The following is a 14,662-nucleotide window of genomic DNA, read 5'->3' on the forward strand; positions in this document are numbered from 1 at the left end:
ATGTTTATTATTTTGAAAGAGAGAGAATGAATGTGTGCACAAGCAGGGAAAGGGCAGAAAGAGAGGAAGAGAGAGAATCCCAAGCAAACTCCACACTGTCAGCACAGAGCATGATGCAGGGCCAAAATCACAGGTAATGTGATCATGTCTTGAGCCAAAATCAAGAGTTGGAGTCTCAAAATGAACCACCCAGTTGCCCCCAGAGTATGTTTTTAGATTTCCACATATTTGTGATTTTTTTTTTTTTTTTAGTTTTATTCCTCCTATTCATTTCTAGTTTCATTCCATTATAATCAGAAAACATTCTTTGTGGAGCACCTAGGGGGCTCAGTCAGTTAAGTGTCTGACTTTGGTTCAGGTCACAATCTCACATTTCCTGAGTTTGAGCAAGCTCCACATTGAGTTCACTGCTGCAGGTGCAGAGCCTGCTTTGGATCCTCTGTACCCTTCTTTCTCTCTCTGCCACTCCCCTGCTCATGCTCTCTCTCAAAAATAAGTAAACATAAAAAAATAATAAAATAAGATTTCGTAGGACTGGAGCACTTGGGAGGCTCAGTTGGTTCAGCATCCAACTTCAGCTCAGGTCATGATCTCACAGTTCATGGGTTTGAGCCCCACATTGGGCTCTCTGCTGTCAGCACAGAGCCTGCTTTGGATATCTGTCCCCTCTCTCTCTGCCCCTCTCATGTTCATGTTCTCTCTCTCACTTTCTCTCAAAAATAAACATTTTTTAAAAAGAAAAAGAAAATTTCTTAGGATTTGTTTTGTGACTAACATATGGTTGATCTATCCTGGAGAATGTTCCATGTGCATTTGAGAAGAACGTGAAGAATGTGTATTCTGTTGGTGGTGGAGTACATGTAGTATTTGTTAGGTCTACTTTGGTCTACAGCATTGTTTAAATTTTCTATTTCCTTATTGATCTTCTGTCTGCTTGTTCTAGCCATAATTGAAAGCAAAGTGTTGAGTTTCTAGCTATTATTGTAGAACTATCTATTTCCCCTTTCAATTCTGTCAATTTTTGTTTCATGTATTTTGGGGCCCTGTTAGATGTGTGTATGTTTATAACTATTGTATCTTCTTGCTGTATTGTACTTTCTATCAGTATATTTCTTTCTTTGGGTCACCTAGCTAGCTCAGTAAAAAGAGTGTAGGACTCTTTTTTGTTTTTTTTTAACTGTTTTCTTTAATTTTTTAAAATGTTTATTTATTTTTGAGAGAGAGACAGAGCATGAGCAGGGAAGGGGCAGAGAGAGAGGGAGACACAGAATCTGAAGCAGGCTCCGGGCTCTGAGCTATCAACACAGAGCCCGATGTGGGCCTCAAACTTACAAACTGTAAGATCATGACCTGAGACAAAGTTGGACGCTCAACGGACTGAGCCACCCTGATACCCCAGAAGAGTATAGGACTCTTGATCTTGGGGTTATGAGTTATATCCCCATGTTGGTGTAGAGATTAATTAAATAATTTTTTTAATGTTTTATTTATTTCTGAGAGAGAGAGATAGTGTGAGCAGGGGAGGGTCAGAGAGAGAGGGAGATACAGTATCTGAAACAGGCTCCAGGCTCCGAGCTAGCTGTCAGCACAGAGCCCGACATGGGGCTCAAACCCACGAACTGCGAGATCATGACCTGAGCCGAAGTCGGAAGCTTAACCGACTGAGCCACAAATAAATATTGAAAAAATATATATATACACACATTTGTCTCTTGTAACTTGTTTTTTTTTCAATGTTTTATTTATCTCTGAGAGAGAGAGAGACCTTGTGAGCAGGGGAGGGTCAGAGAGAGAGGGAGATACAGTATCTGAAACAGGCTCCAGGCTCCGAGCTAGCTGTCAGCACAGAGCCCGACACGGGGCTCGAACCCACAAACCGTAAGACCATGACCTGAGCTGAAGTCGGACGCTTAACCAACTGAGCCAACCAGGCGCCCCGCTTGTAACTTGTTTTGACTTAAGTCTATTTTGTCTTACAAGAATATAGCCACTCAGCTTTTGGTTACTGTTTACATGAAGTATATATTTCCATCCTTTTACAGAGGCGGTGCAGAGACAGGGAGCGAGAGAGCATCCCAAGTAGGCTCACGTAGTCAACACAGAGCCCGATACAGGGCTCAAATCCACAAACTGAGATTATGACTGAGCCAAAACTAAGAGTTGGATGCTTAATGGACTGAGCCACCCAAGATGCCGCTGGCAATCCTTAGACATAGTCAGGACAGCAGCGCCACCTAATGGGGAAATGGAGAGTCACTCCATTAGAATCTGGCTTCTGTATTCCAGGCTGGTGCAGTGGCATAGGCTAGAGGTGGGCTCTGGATGGCCAGAATGGTATTCTTCGCCTGAGCTTTGGACCCTCAACTTTGCCAAAGGTCTTAGTATTACCAAGGCAACTATTGAGAATCCCATCAATAATCAGAAACAAGGAAACTATAACAGGTTTCTCATTGCATGTTCCACACCTGAATTCTAGAAATAGCTGCCTGAAAGAGCCTCCTACAAGACAACTCTCGGGGCGCCTGGGTGGCTTAGTCGGTTAAGCGTCCGACTTTCGCTTAGGNCAACTCTTGTCCAGTCCTTCTAAACTTCTCTTTGATTTAAGTGTTTTGAGAAGCTGCTGAAAGCCAACCTTCTCCAAGATTGTGCCATGTATATGTGTGCACCCGTACGTACACACACACACACACACACACACACTTTCTCTTTCTCACATACACAAGATACTCTGGCTTGTAATGTTTGGGGATTCAGAAAGAGTAAGTAAGTATAAACTTGTATTGAATGAATGGCACCTTGGTCCAATGGCATAGTGGGTCTCCAATAGCAATCAAGTTTCTTATCCAGGTGGAGAATGTTTCTGGCAACACTAAATGAACAAAGCAGGATAAGAATAGTAATAATAGGGTGCCTGGGTGGCTCAGTTGGTTAAGACTTGTGGTCTCTCTCTTTCTCTCCCAATATATATAAATAAACTTTTAAAAATTAAAAAAAAGAGGGGCGCCTAGGTGGCGCAGTCGGTTGAGCATCCGACTTCGGCTCAGGTCACGATCACACGATTTGTAGGTTCAAGCCCCGCATCGGGCTCTGTGCTGACAGCTCAGAACCTGGAGCCTGTTTCAGATTCTGTGTCTCCCTCTCTCTCTGCCCCTCCCCACTCGTGCTCTGTCTCTGTCTCAAAAATAAATAAAACAAAATAAAATTAAATTAAATTAAACTTAAATTAAAATTAAAAAAAGAGAGAATAGTAACAATAGTGATAATCACTAGCACTCATCTAGCATTTACTATGTGCCAGACACTTCTATTGATGCCTGTATTCTTCACTCAATCCAGTCCCCTTCAAGGGAGAAGTCATGATTACTCTCATATTACAGGCGATAAAACTGAGTGGGAAGGTGAGTGACTTGCCCAAGGCCATACAGCTAGTGAGTTGCCATACCAGGGTTCAACTCTGACAGAAGGATACCACATTGTGTATAGAATCTGGTCTCAACCTTATGAATTTTTTTAAATTTAATGAATCTTTAGACATACTGCAGTGAACAAAGTCTTTGCCCTCTTAGAGTTTTTATTCTAGGAGAGGAGAGAAGACAAACAAATTAGTTTACACATAATGTCTAATAGTGATAAGTACTCTGAATAAAATGGCAAGAAACACAACCAGCATACTCTTGCCGAGATTCAGCCAGGGCACTTTGTTAAAGGTCTCCTGGATCCTAGGACAGACAGAAGTTCTTTCCCTCCCTTCCTGCCTACTATGCATTCAAAGTTGCTGGTTGGCAGCAGGAGGTAACAAGAAATGAATAACAAGGGCAGGCTCTGCCCAGAGGTGGCCACACTGCGCAGCTTACCATAAAGCTCCAAATGATTGGAAGAAGGATTCAGTTTCAAGATGAACCAATTGGGAGGGCTATGCTGGGTGGACAGTCAAATGTTGGCAGGACATGAGATTTGGGCAGGACCCAGAACTATGGGCATGATTGGGACTTGTGCTACACTTAGCTCAAGGCCTGATATGTAGTAGGTGCTCAGTAAATATGCTGAATGACTGTTAGAACCAATAAATGAAAAGAAAACAGAAGGTGTGTTGACAAGTGCATGTGTGATTGAGAGGCCAGAACCTCAAAAGCTCCCAGAGGCCCACATATTGGCTGCCAGACTTATCTGGGTGGGTAGAAGGTAGGCAGACAATAGATACTGTTGGGAATCTGGGGAAGGCTAGTGTGAGTGAAATAGCCCAGCTCTGGTGAGTGCAGGTCGAGATTCTCAACTTGGTTTAAAGATGTTCTTTCTTTTCTAGTATCCAATAGGATGACTTGAAATAACTCCAAAGAGCTAGTAGAGCTGATGGGCCTCTAGAAGCTCCCCTAGACCAACTTCTCAGGCTCTAGAAGGCAGTGCAAGCCAAGATGGTCCATGACTCACAGTCAGTAAAGGCAGAAACAGACTGGAATTTCACTGACCTTAAGCACACTCAAGAAGCTCCAAGCCTGATTAGGACCTCTTATTTTTTCCTTCCTTCCTTCCTTCCTTCCTTCTTTCCTTCCTTCCTTCCTTCTTTTCTCTTTGTTTCTTTGTTTCTTTCTTTGTTTCTTTCTTTCTTTCTTTCTTTCTTTCTCTCATTTTTGAAGAGAGAGAGAGAGCACATGTTAGCAGATGAGAGGGGTAGAGGGAGAGAGAAAACCCCAAGTGGGCTTCTCACCCAGTAAGAAGCCCGACACAGGGCTAGATCTTGTGACCTTGAGATCATGACCTGAGCCAAAATCAAGAGTTGGAGATTCAACCAACAGAGCTACCCAGGCACTCCAGGACCCTTTTAAACTATAGGCAAGATTTTGTGTGTGTTGCGGGTGTTTGTCTGGGAAAAGTGTTAATAGCTTTTTCAGATTATGAAAGTAAGGAACTTTGGGGACCTTTGCCACAGGCTCTGTCCCATATGAGACCTAAGCTGCCTCCCCAAATGTTGGCAGGCAGCCTCACCTCCTCCCTTGGCGCCTTCTGTTGAGTACTTAGTCACCCCATCCAGGGCTCTCTCTGTGTCCAATCAGAGTGGTGGCAAGAAACAAGACTTTTTCCTGTCCTTAGGGGCTGCTGGGCACAGCTGGGAGCCTGGAACAGCTTCCTGCAGCTGCTGGGGACTGGAAGCCAAGGAATGTGTGTGCTTCCCTGGCTTTCCTGGGACCCAACTGTCCTGCCACTGAAGTCACTGGTTTCTACCAGGCCCCACTCTGGACCTCACTGTGGGTACATTTTATCCCATTATGAAAGGAATCTGGGACAGATGACTCCAGTGTTGGGCAATGCAAGTCCAGCAGGAGGTTGCCCAGCTGCCTATCTTGTTAGTTCCCCTATTTCCTTCCCTGAGCTCCCCCTACTTGGTCTTCATTCCAGAGCATTCTGCTCAGAACCAGACAAGTTCCAGCAAAGTCTAGGATGCCTGGTCAGGACCTGCTCGTGCAGTCACCTTTGCCCCACTCTTGTCCATCTGACCAGGCCTAGACAGGCTCTGGCACTGTTGAACCCTTCCCAGGAATTTACCAAGCCAGCAGGAAGCTCAACTGCTCCCTTACCCAAAGATTCAGATGCGGTGACCCCTGCTCCAGGTGGCCTTCTCAGTCCAGGGAGGCTGCCTGACTTCCCTCCATGCACCTTGTTTCCTGTGTGCAGCTTTCCCCACTGAGGAGTGGGAATACACACTTCTTAGTTGTCCCAGCTGTAACTTCTAACTTTTTTGCCTTTAGCTATCTATTGCATGTCTGGGGACAGAGTAGGTGTTCGGTAAAGGGCTTCATGAGTTGACTTGGCTACTTCCCTGCCTTCCACCCAGGTCTTTACCCTTTTACAATCAAGGACTCAAGTGAGTTTAGATTAAATGCCAGAACTGCATAACCCGATAATCCTGCAGAAATTTATAATCAGGCTACCTTGAGAATACCTCTGTCCAACCACTGGTGCCCACAGGCCTTTTTGCTGCTCTTTGAAATGGGATACCTGACCTGGAGGACTCTGCCTTTTCTTCCAACCTCTTCTCCACCCCAACCCCCACCCAACCGGTTTCTGATTTACTCTCATAGCTCAACGGTGTCAGGACCCCACCAAGGTGAGGCCAAGGGGCCACTGGCCATGTGCATTAGGGAGGAAGACAGGGGCCTGGCCATGCTTCTCCCAAAACTGGGAGCGCATCTCTTAAGTCCAAGGCCTCTTGGTCCTAGGCTCCAGGGTTAGATGGGTCCTGTTAGTTGAAGTTTGGATGGAGCTGTATCTATTTGTTCACTCCTTCAGCAAACATTGGTGGAGTCCTCTTCCCTGGGCCAGGCATAGTGAAGGCTATATAGCTTGGGCACTTACTGACTGTATAACCTCTGGTAGATGACTTGAATCTTGGGCCTCAGTTTTCTCATCATGGGGCTAAAAACTGCCATGGTGGGTTATTAGGAGGTACAGAGAGATTTTGTGTCTCCAGAGGTTTAGGACAGAGCTCAATGATGGTAGATATTATTATCAAGGACCATCCTAACCCTCTAGGAGCTTGGGGTCTCCTAGAAACAATGAGAAGTTAGAAGCTGGGAAGACTTGTGGGTGTTGTTCTTGAGTAGGATAAGCAGGACTTGGGTAGGTGGAGGAAGAGGGGCCCTCACAGGTGGTACTCTGCAGGAAGTTGAGGACAGGGGATGAGACTGGTGGGTTTTGACTATTCTAGGACAGGTGCCTATTGCCCAGGGTGGTACAGGGTGGGGCTTAAGTTTATTCTGCAGGTAGCTGGGAATCTTGAAGTTATATTGGCTTCTGGAGTTTGGACTCCAAAATGCCAACTGGATTCTCTAGGAGATCTCTGCAGAGAGCTCCAGGAGGCCTCATTTTCAATCAAACGTTCATTCATTCTTTCCAATTTTATTATGTACATTCTAAGTACCCGGCTCTGTCTCAAATGATAGGGATTCTCATGATGGAGAGAGGGAGTAGACAGACACAGATTGTCCAGTCTGGCTAGGGGTAAACTTTATTTTATTTTATTTTTTAAAAGATTTTAACGTTTTATTTATTTTTGAGAGACAGAGCCTAAGTAGGAGAGGGGCAGAGAGAGAGAGGGAGACATAGAATCTGAAGCAGTCTCCAGGCTCTGAGCTGTCATCACAGAGCCCAATGGGGGGCTTGAACCCACAAACCGCGAGATCATGACCTGGGCCAAAGTTGGCCACTTAACCAACTGAGCCACCCAGGTGCCCCAACTTTATTTTTTTAATTTTATTTTTTTAAGTAGGCTTCATGCCCAATGCGGGGCCCAACATGGGATCCAATGCAGTGCCCAAACTCATGACCCTGACCCTGAGATTAAGACCAGTGCACATAACGCTTGCTATCTGTAAAATTAAAAGGAAAGAAAGAAATAAAAGAGTGATAAAAAAAAAAGACGTAAGTTGAGATCAGGAGTTGGATGCTTTTTAATAGTTTATTTTTTATTTTTGAGAGAAACAGACAGAGAGCACGGAAAGGGGTAGGGAGAAAGGGAGACAGAGAATTGCAAGCAGGCTCCTCACCGTCATCACAGAGCCCTATGTGGGGCTTGAACTCATGAGTTATGAGATCATGACCTGAGCCAAAACCAAGAATCAGATGCTTAACTGACAGAGCCACCCAGAAGCCCAAGGGTTGGATGTTTAGTGGACTGAGCCACCCAGATGCCCCTGCTAGTGATAAATTTTAAATCTGATATAATAATATGGTGGGATTAACAAGTATCCAGAGCAAGGACACTTGCCCAGGCCAGAAACTGAGACAGGGGATGAGCAAGAATGAGGTAGGCCAAGTGGGAAAAAAATGCTGTGGGGAAAGTAGTGCATGTAGGAGGGCTTGAGAGGAGCTGGCAGATGCCTGGCATGTTTGTAGCAACTGAAAGAGGCTCCACATGACCTGGGTCATGTGCAAAGAATAAACTGGGGTAGGGGTGCCTGGCTGGCTCAGTAGGTAGAACGTGCGACTCTTGATTTCAAGGTGGGTCTTGAGTTCAAGCCCCGCATTGGGTCTAGAGATTACTTAAAAAAAAAAAAAAAAAAAAAATGGTGTAAAAAAGGGGGAGTAGGTATTGAGAGAAGTGGAAGTGGAGATGAGTTATCTGGGGAGAATGTAGGGTGGAGAGATGGGGGGATAAGGTTTTGGAGGGGAGGGGCCCAAAGCTGGGCAGGTGAGAGGGTAGTGAGGAGTCCCTGTCCTCCAGCAGCAGAAAGTCAGACAGAGAGCCCTGAGTAGGATAGGTAGATTTGGGTGTGGAGGTTTGCTCTGGCTGCTCCAACATGAGGACTGGGTCAACAGGTGGTGCTGAAAGCAGCCTCCAGCAGAGGACAAGGTCCCACAGCCCTTCCTCCCCGTTGCCCCTTCCTATTGTTTTATTGGAAGACCAAGGCCCAAGAAGACAAAGGAGACATGTGAGGTAGGTGTTGGCACCTCACCCTCAGGCTGCAGGAGGCAAAGGGACCTTGACTCTGGAGGAGTCTGGGAGAAATGGCAGCTGTTGCTTCTTGCAAAGGTGCAGGTGGCCCACAGCTGTGATGGGTCTCCAGGACTAGAGGTCACTGACATCTGAAAGGCAGGGCTGTGGGTGGGCCTGAAGGGTCATCAAAATAGGGGAGGAGGAGGTGGTCCTGGCAGTTCAGACTGTAGCAGTGCCTAGCAGTAGTCCAGCTGTCAGGGGACAGCTGCAGGCCTGGAAGAGGGAGGGGGCCAGGGCAGCAGCAGGTGAAGAAGTTCCCTGGTTGCTGGGCCATGGGAATGGAGAATTGTAACTAATGAAGAGATGGGGGGTGGGGATGGGATTGGGGGAAGGGGAACATCTGCTTGCTCTCTTGCATTCAGATGAGACTGGAAATCTACAGGGAAGGAAATGCTGGGGTAGGGAAGGGAGCTAGGGAGGGAGCCAAGGGCTTTCTTACCCCTTCCATTGGTTCCCCTCAAGACCATCCTCCTAGGTTGCATTGCCTCCCTCAGGACCCCTCTGGAGCCCTAGCCCTCCCTAGTCCCCAGGTTGCTTTTTCCCTCTCCTCCCCACCTCAGCTCCTCATATGCACCCATATCCTGGACCCTTCTAGGAAGGAAAGGAAACAACCATGGGCCTTCTGTTAAACTTTGGTTCACAAGGATCAGAAAGGGAAAGGGTCTGGTGAAGGAAAGGAGTTTACCCAAGTGGCCAGTCAGAGGCCAGCACCAGGGCCCTTGCTTGTGTGCACCCAGCCTTCAGGGCCTCATCTCTGGGCTGCCCACTAGTACCTGCCCACCTTAAGAGCAAGGAGGCCTGGAGGTACCTGCTTCCTGTGAGCTGAGGGGACTCACTGGGGGGTGAGATTGGTCCCAGTATTTTGTGGGTGCAGTAAAGAGGCATGTAATAAAATTTTTTTTACTATTTATTTATTTATTTATTTGAGAGAGAGATAGAGTATGAGTGGAGGAGGAACAGAGAGAGAGGGAGACACAGAATCTGAAGCAGGTTCCAGGCTTTGAGCTGTCAGCACAAAGCCCGATGCAGGGCTTGAACTCAGGAACCATGAGATAATGACCTCAGCCCAGGTCAGACACAGCCAACTGAACTACCCAGGTGCCCCAGTAAAGAGGCCTGTAAAGAGGCCCACTTTTTGGCTCAGGGCCAAATTTGTCAACACCAGGGCCACTGACATTGAACTAATCACCAAAGGTCCCAGGCAGCAGAGTACCAGGAAGTTTCAGGCAGAAGGAGGGTAGGGGGTCAGCTGAGGCCAGCCTTCTTTCTGGGGCCCCTCCAACATGGCATGAGCAGCTGCTGGGCCCTGGCTCTGAGGCCCAGGATATCCCTTTCCAGAGCAGCCTTCCCTCCACCCCCAAGTCCTCACCTTTGTATTATACCAGCTGCTGCAATCATTTATGTGCCTGGGGGCATGGAGATGGGATGGGAGAGACAGATGAAATGTTTTCTTTTCTTTTTTTTTTCTAATAAAAGTTTCTTTTCACCTCTGAGGAAACTCTTTACCAGTCATGAATGGGTCTTTATATGAGACATGTCAATGCCTCTGCAGAGAGCCGTCAACATGCTTGCAACAATTCATTCCCACACCCAGAGGTCTAGAGCTCTGGCTTTGAGCTGAGGTCTCTCTTACCTCAAGGGCCCATACTGAGCCGGACCTCCATGCTTCCCACTCCAGGCCTTCCTGGTTTCTGGGGTCCTTTTCGGGTTCAGCCTATTGATCCCATCTGATGGATGTAGACCTTCTCCTGCCCATTCACGGGTGACCCCAGCCAGGACCTCAGTCCAGTTTGGGTAAATGGCAACAGCAGAGATGGACCTTTGAAGGTCACTGACCTTGAGCAGTGAGCCGGAGGGAGATGGATGGGACAGCTGACCAGGGCCTCCCTTGCCTGCCAGATGATACCGTACTAGTCCCCAGTGCCTTCTTTGCACCTGTGTCCGGCAGCAGTCCCAAGGGAGTTGCGTGGGGGACTGCCCTGGAACCTGTCTTGTGTGGCAGGACCTTCCCCCTATACTCCTCATTTCCTGCTCCCCCTCGTCCCCTCTTCTACTCTCTCCCTCCTCCACTTTGGCCCAGCCCATGGACTTCCCTCCAACCAGGAGTTGGTGCTAGGCTCTGTTCTGCAGGTGAGCTCTGCGGGGTCTCGCAAAAGCCCTGACCTGCAGCATGTACCAGAAGCTGCCCAACCCCAAGGGAGCGGACATTGTTCCCTCCCCCTCCCCCTTCCTCTTCTGAAGCTGGAAGGAGGAGTGCCACCTCTCTGCATTCCGGGAGAAGGTGGAGGCAGGGAAAGTAAGAAATGTTCTCTCTAAATGCTTGTTCTGACATGACTTCCGTGGCGCCTGGTGCCCCTCCCCCACAAGACCCCATCTCTGCCCCTACCCCTGCCTGCTCCCTCACCTCTCTTTCCCCACCTTCCAGGGACAGCCGGGCTCTGGGGGCTGGGGCCAAGCCGCTGCCCCCTCATTCCTCACCCTGCTACATTCCTTCCAGGAGGCCTGAGGGCAGGATCCCAGCTCTCTCCTTCTTGCTCCCACCCTTCAGCTTCCATGCCCCTTGCTCCTGGGATCCTATACTCCTGGAAAAGCTCAGCCTGGTTAAATCCAGCTCTGGCGCCTACCCTCCCACCACTTGTTCTTTGTCCTTTGTTCACTGTTCCATTCACTGCTCAGACCATGGCTACCTCCAAAGTTCTCAGACCTGCCTGGCCACTTCTTCCTCTGCCTTTACCATGGCCATTCCCTAGGCTTGTTCTATTTCTTTCCTGGAAAGCCCCAGGGCTCCCTCAATCTACCTCCTGCAGGACTCACTTCCCTGATGAGCTGGACCATAGAACAGACTCTGGTCCATCCCAGCCTTCCCATCCCCTGATTATCATATTTTCATGTACATACTAATTTAATCTCCATCTTGTTACACTAGAATTTGGGCTCCACAACAGCAGTACTTGTTCCCTTCACCCCTGGTTGTGTTCCCAGCATACGATAGACTCAGTAAATATCTGTGGACTGACAACACATGGATGGGTATTTCACCTTGGTCCTGACTCAGCCACATAAAGTGATCTTCTGTCACTTTCAATGAACAGGTAGGTCTAAAGTCCACACATGAGGTCACTGGATGATGGGATGACCAAGAGACCCAGAGCAGGCAAGTGACTTGTGTAAGATCACACAGTGAAGTTAGCTCTGGGGCCCAGCAGGGACTTATTCTTCATACGGACACAATAGGAAGTTTGACTGAGGAGCTAATATTCACTCTTTATCCTTTTATTAGCTTCCCTCAAATTTGCCACAGGAATCCTTCTCATTCTTCCCAGAGATGTTGGGGATTCCCCAGACCACAGGTGGGGCTCCTAGAGGTCCTGCCTGTCTCTGTCAGCACTCAGCCTAAAGCAAAGACTGTCTACTTGGGTCCAACACTTTCCAGTGTTTCAAAGGCATACCTAACAGCCATAATACCAGAATGAGAATCAGTGATTGTTGGGTAGCCCATTAATGTCTCTTGACTAAGGGCCACTAAGGGGAGCCTAGGCTGATGACAGAAAGAGGCCAAGATCTTAGGCTAGCTCTGAGTGGAAGAGGTGCTTCTGTCCTGGGGGGAGCCAGTGGCAGAGCCCTGAGCCAAATCTGGACATATGACTGGACATATGACATATGAGAGCAGAGAAGGGACTGTCAACCTGGCTGAACCAGAACGGTATTGGTAGCTTCCCCGACAACTGGGGGCTAGCTGGTCAGTGACTGAAGATAATTAACAAATAGGACCTTCAGTTTGCTTGCTTCCACTGGCTGCCTGGCCAGACCAGACCTAATCTGGTGTTAGTCCAGTGTTCAAGGCCATAAGCCCAGTGTTTTGGGAACTGTTGCCCAAAGTCAGCCTTGGAGTACTGTCATATCTCAGAGCCAGCAGGGAGTAGGATGTAGCTGAGACGTGTGTCCACCTAGGAGGAAGAGGCAATTTTATTCATTCACTCAGCACTTATTCTTGCTGTGGGTTTTGTGTGCCCACAGGACATATACTTGAGGAAACTCAGGTGTCGAAGCTGCCACCTGGATGACTGGAGGAAGGCCCTGTGCCTGACAAATATAAAAGGGTCTGGTAGAAGTGCTGGAGTGGAGGGCCCTGCAAGAGAGGAGCTGGCTTCTGGAAAGGTTGGTGGTGACCAGCAAACATGCCTATTGGCACTTTCTCCCTGATGAACTTATCAGCCCTTTCTTTCTGCCAGAGCTGCCAGACAATCTGTCTTCTGTTAAATCCAGACAAAAGGGTCCCCTCCCTTGCCCTGACTTGGCTGGCTCTGCTTGGGCATTTGGGTCAGGAGCTTCCATCCTCAGCCAGCTCTGCCCTTTGCCCCTCTTCATTGGGCCTGGGGGAGTATCAGCAGCAGAAGCCTCTCTCCCTCTGGAAGAGTCTGAAGCTGGGCACTGGCCCTTAGCCTTCAGTTCCTTGGGAACATGCCAGAGTAAAAAAGTCCTGGAATCCTAGGACCAAAGGAAAGTTTGGTCCATGTTGGTGTCTACTGGGTTTTGTCTGAGCCAGAACCAAGGCTTCAGTTTAGATCATATAGGCCCTAGGTAAACACTGAGACATCTGCCTTGGGCTTTATACAGGGTCTGGACCCTTGGTGATGACTACCAAACAGTAAGTGAGGAAGGCAACATCTCCTGATTCTTTCTTCCCAAACAGAAATTGAGCTTCTAGTAAATGCGACTTTTAGGTGATGGTTGCAGTGTGGGGCCAAGAAGGTTGTTCTCTGGCCTCAAGGGCTCATACTCCAGTGAGGGGGATAAACCTTAATCAGATAATTTTTCTGGAGCCTCCGGCTTAGGGCCTAAGTGGAGGAAGCACTGGAGGCTGGAGGGTCAGGTGAGTTGAGCTGTCAGGTCTGAAGAGCCCCATTCTCAGTCTCTTGATCAATCCTCCCCCAGCCTGTACCACATAGGCTTCTTTGGCAGCTCTTCTTGGTGTTGTCTAGGCCTTACCTTTGGCTGTGAATTGGCTGTGAACACCAAGCCTGACCTAGGGTGGCCTAGGCCTTCCTGGGATTCCAGAATAGCACCCAAGGGTGAGTCATTGGGGACCTAGTGCTGAGCCCTAGGGTGGGTTGTGGGGTTCCCCGGGAGGGGAAAGGCTTTGACTCTCAGGACTACAGAGAGTAACAGGCTTTGACTTTGTAGCCCCCACTTAACTTAGGGGCCCACGAAGACAGCTGTCTTCCTCTCTCTTTACTTTCCTATGGCCTCCGGGAGGTGAGGGAGATGCCAATTGGGCTCCAGTTGGGGCTAGTTAGGCCCCAAAGGGCTGGTCAACTCTGGCCAGCCAGAACTCCTGTCTTTTAGAGTCTGAAGGAACTTCCAACTCCAGATAAAAATGAAGAAAGCTAGCAGTAAGGACCAGAGTTTAGAGGCTGGAGGGAGGAAAACCTGTGAGATGTGCTGGGACTGGAGGGCTATGGAAGGGAAAGAGCATTAGGGCCAGAGCCTCTAACTGAACCCCAAACCTAGAGCGGCAAAGATTGGAAAGGATTTGGTTGTGAGGGCTTCAGGAACACTCTGGTTGTTGCTCCACCCTTCCAGGACTAGGAAGGTCCTATCCCACCTTCTGACACCAACTACTTGAGTCCCCCTCCTTGGTCAGAAATCTGGGGGATGCTTAGGCATGGGGCACTGGGACTCTGGAAGTCAGAATAAGACTGGTGCTTCATCTAGGAAGATCAGTGCCAAAAAGGAAGAAGAAGAGTTACTCTGGCAGCCATGGATGGTTAGTGAGGACTAGAATGGCCAGCAGCTTCTGTGCAGATGGTAGGAGGGAGGTGCCTCAAGAGGCCAGTACCCATTGCTGTCTTTTGCTTTGGGAAAACATAGGACATACCTATATAGTTGGGCACTAAAATACCCAGCAGAACCTAGGGTTACAAAGCAGTGCCTGGTGTATGTTGGGTGGGGGGAGACTTGGTAAAATGAAGGGAGTGAGAGAATATATTTTATTTAGAAACCCAATAACTTTCCACATTCATAGCCTTTTCAAAGCAGCAGAAGTTTAAATTTGGACTTGAGAGGCCATTAATTTTTTAGTTTTAACATGTAAAGGATGGTTTGGGGGCCTGTTTCCTAGTTTTCACTTCCTTTTCTAATCGATGTGAATGAGGTTTGGAACCTATGCAT

This window comes from Crocuta crocuta, unplaced genomic scaffold (assembly GCF_008692635.1).
Source record: "Crocuta crocuta isolate KB4526 unplaced genomic scaffold, BGI_CrCroc_1.0 scaffold77, whole genome shotgun sequence".
Taxonomy (NCBI): domain Eukaryota; kingdom Metazoa; phylum Chordata; class Mammalia; order Carnivora; family Hyaenidae; genus Crocuta; species Crocuta crocuta.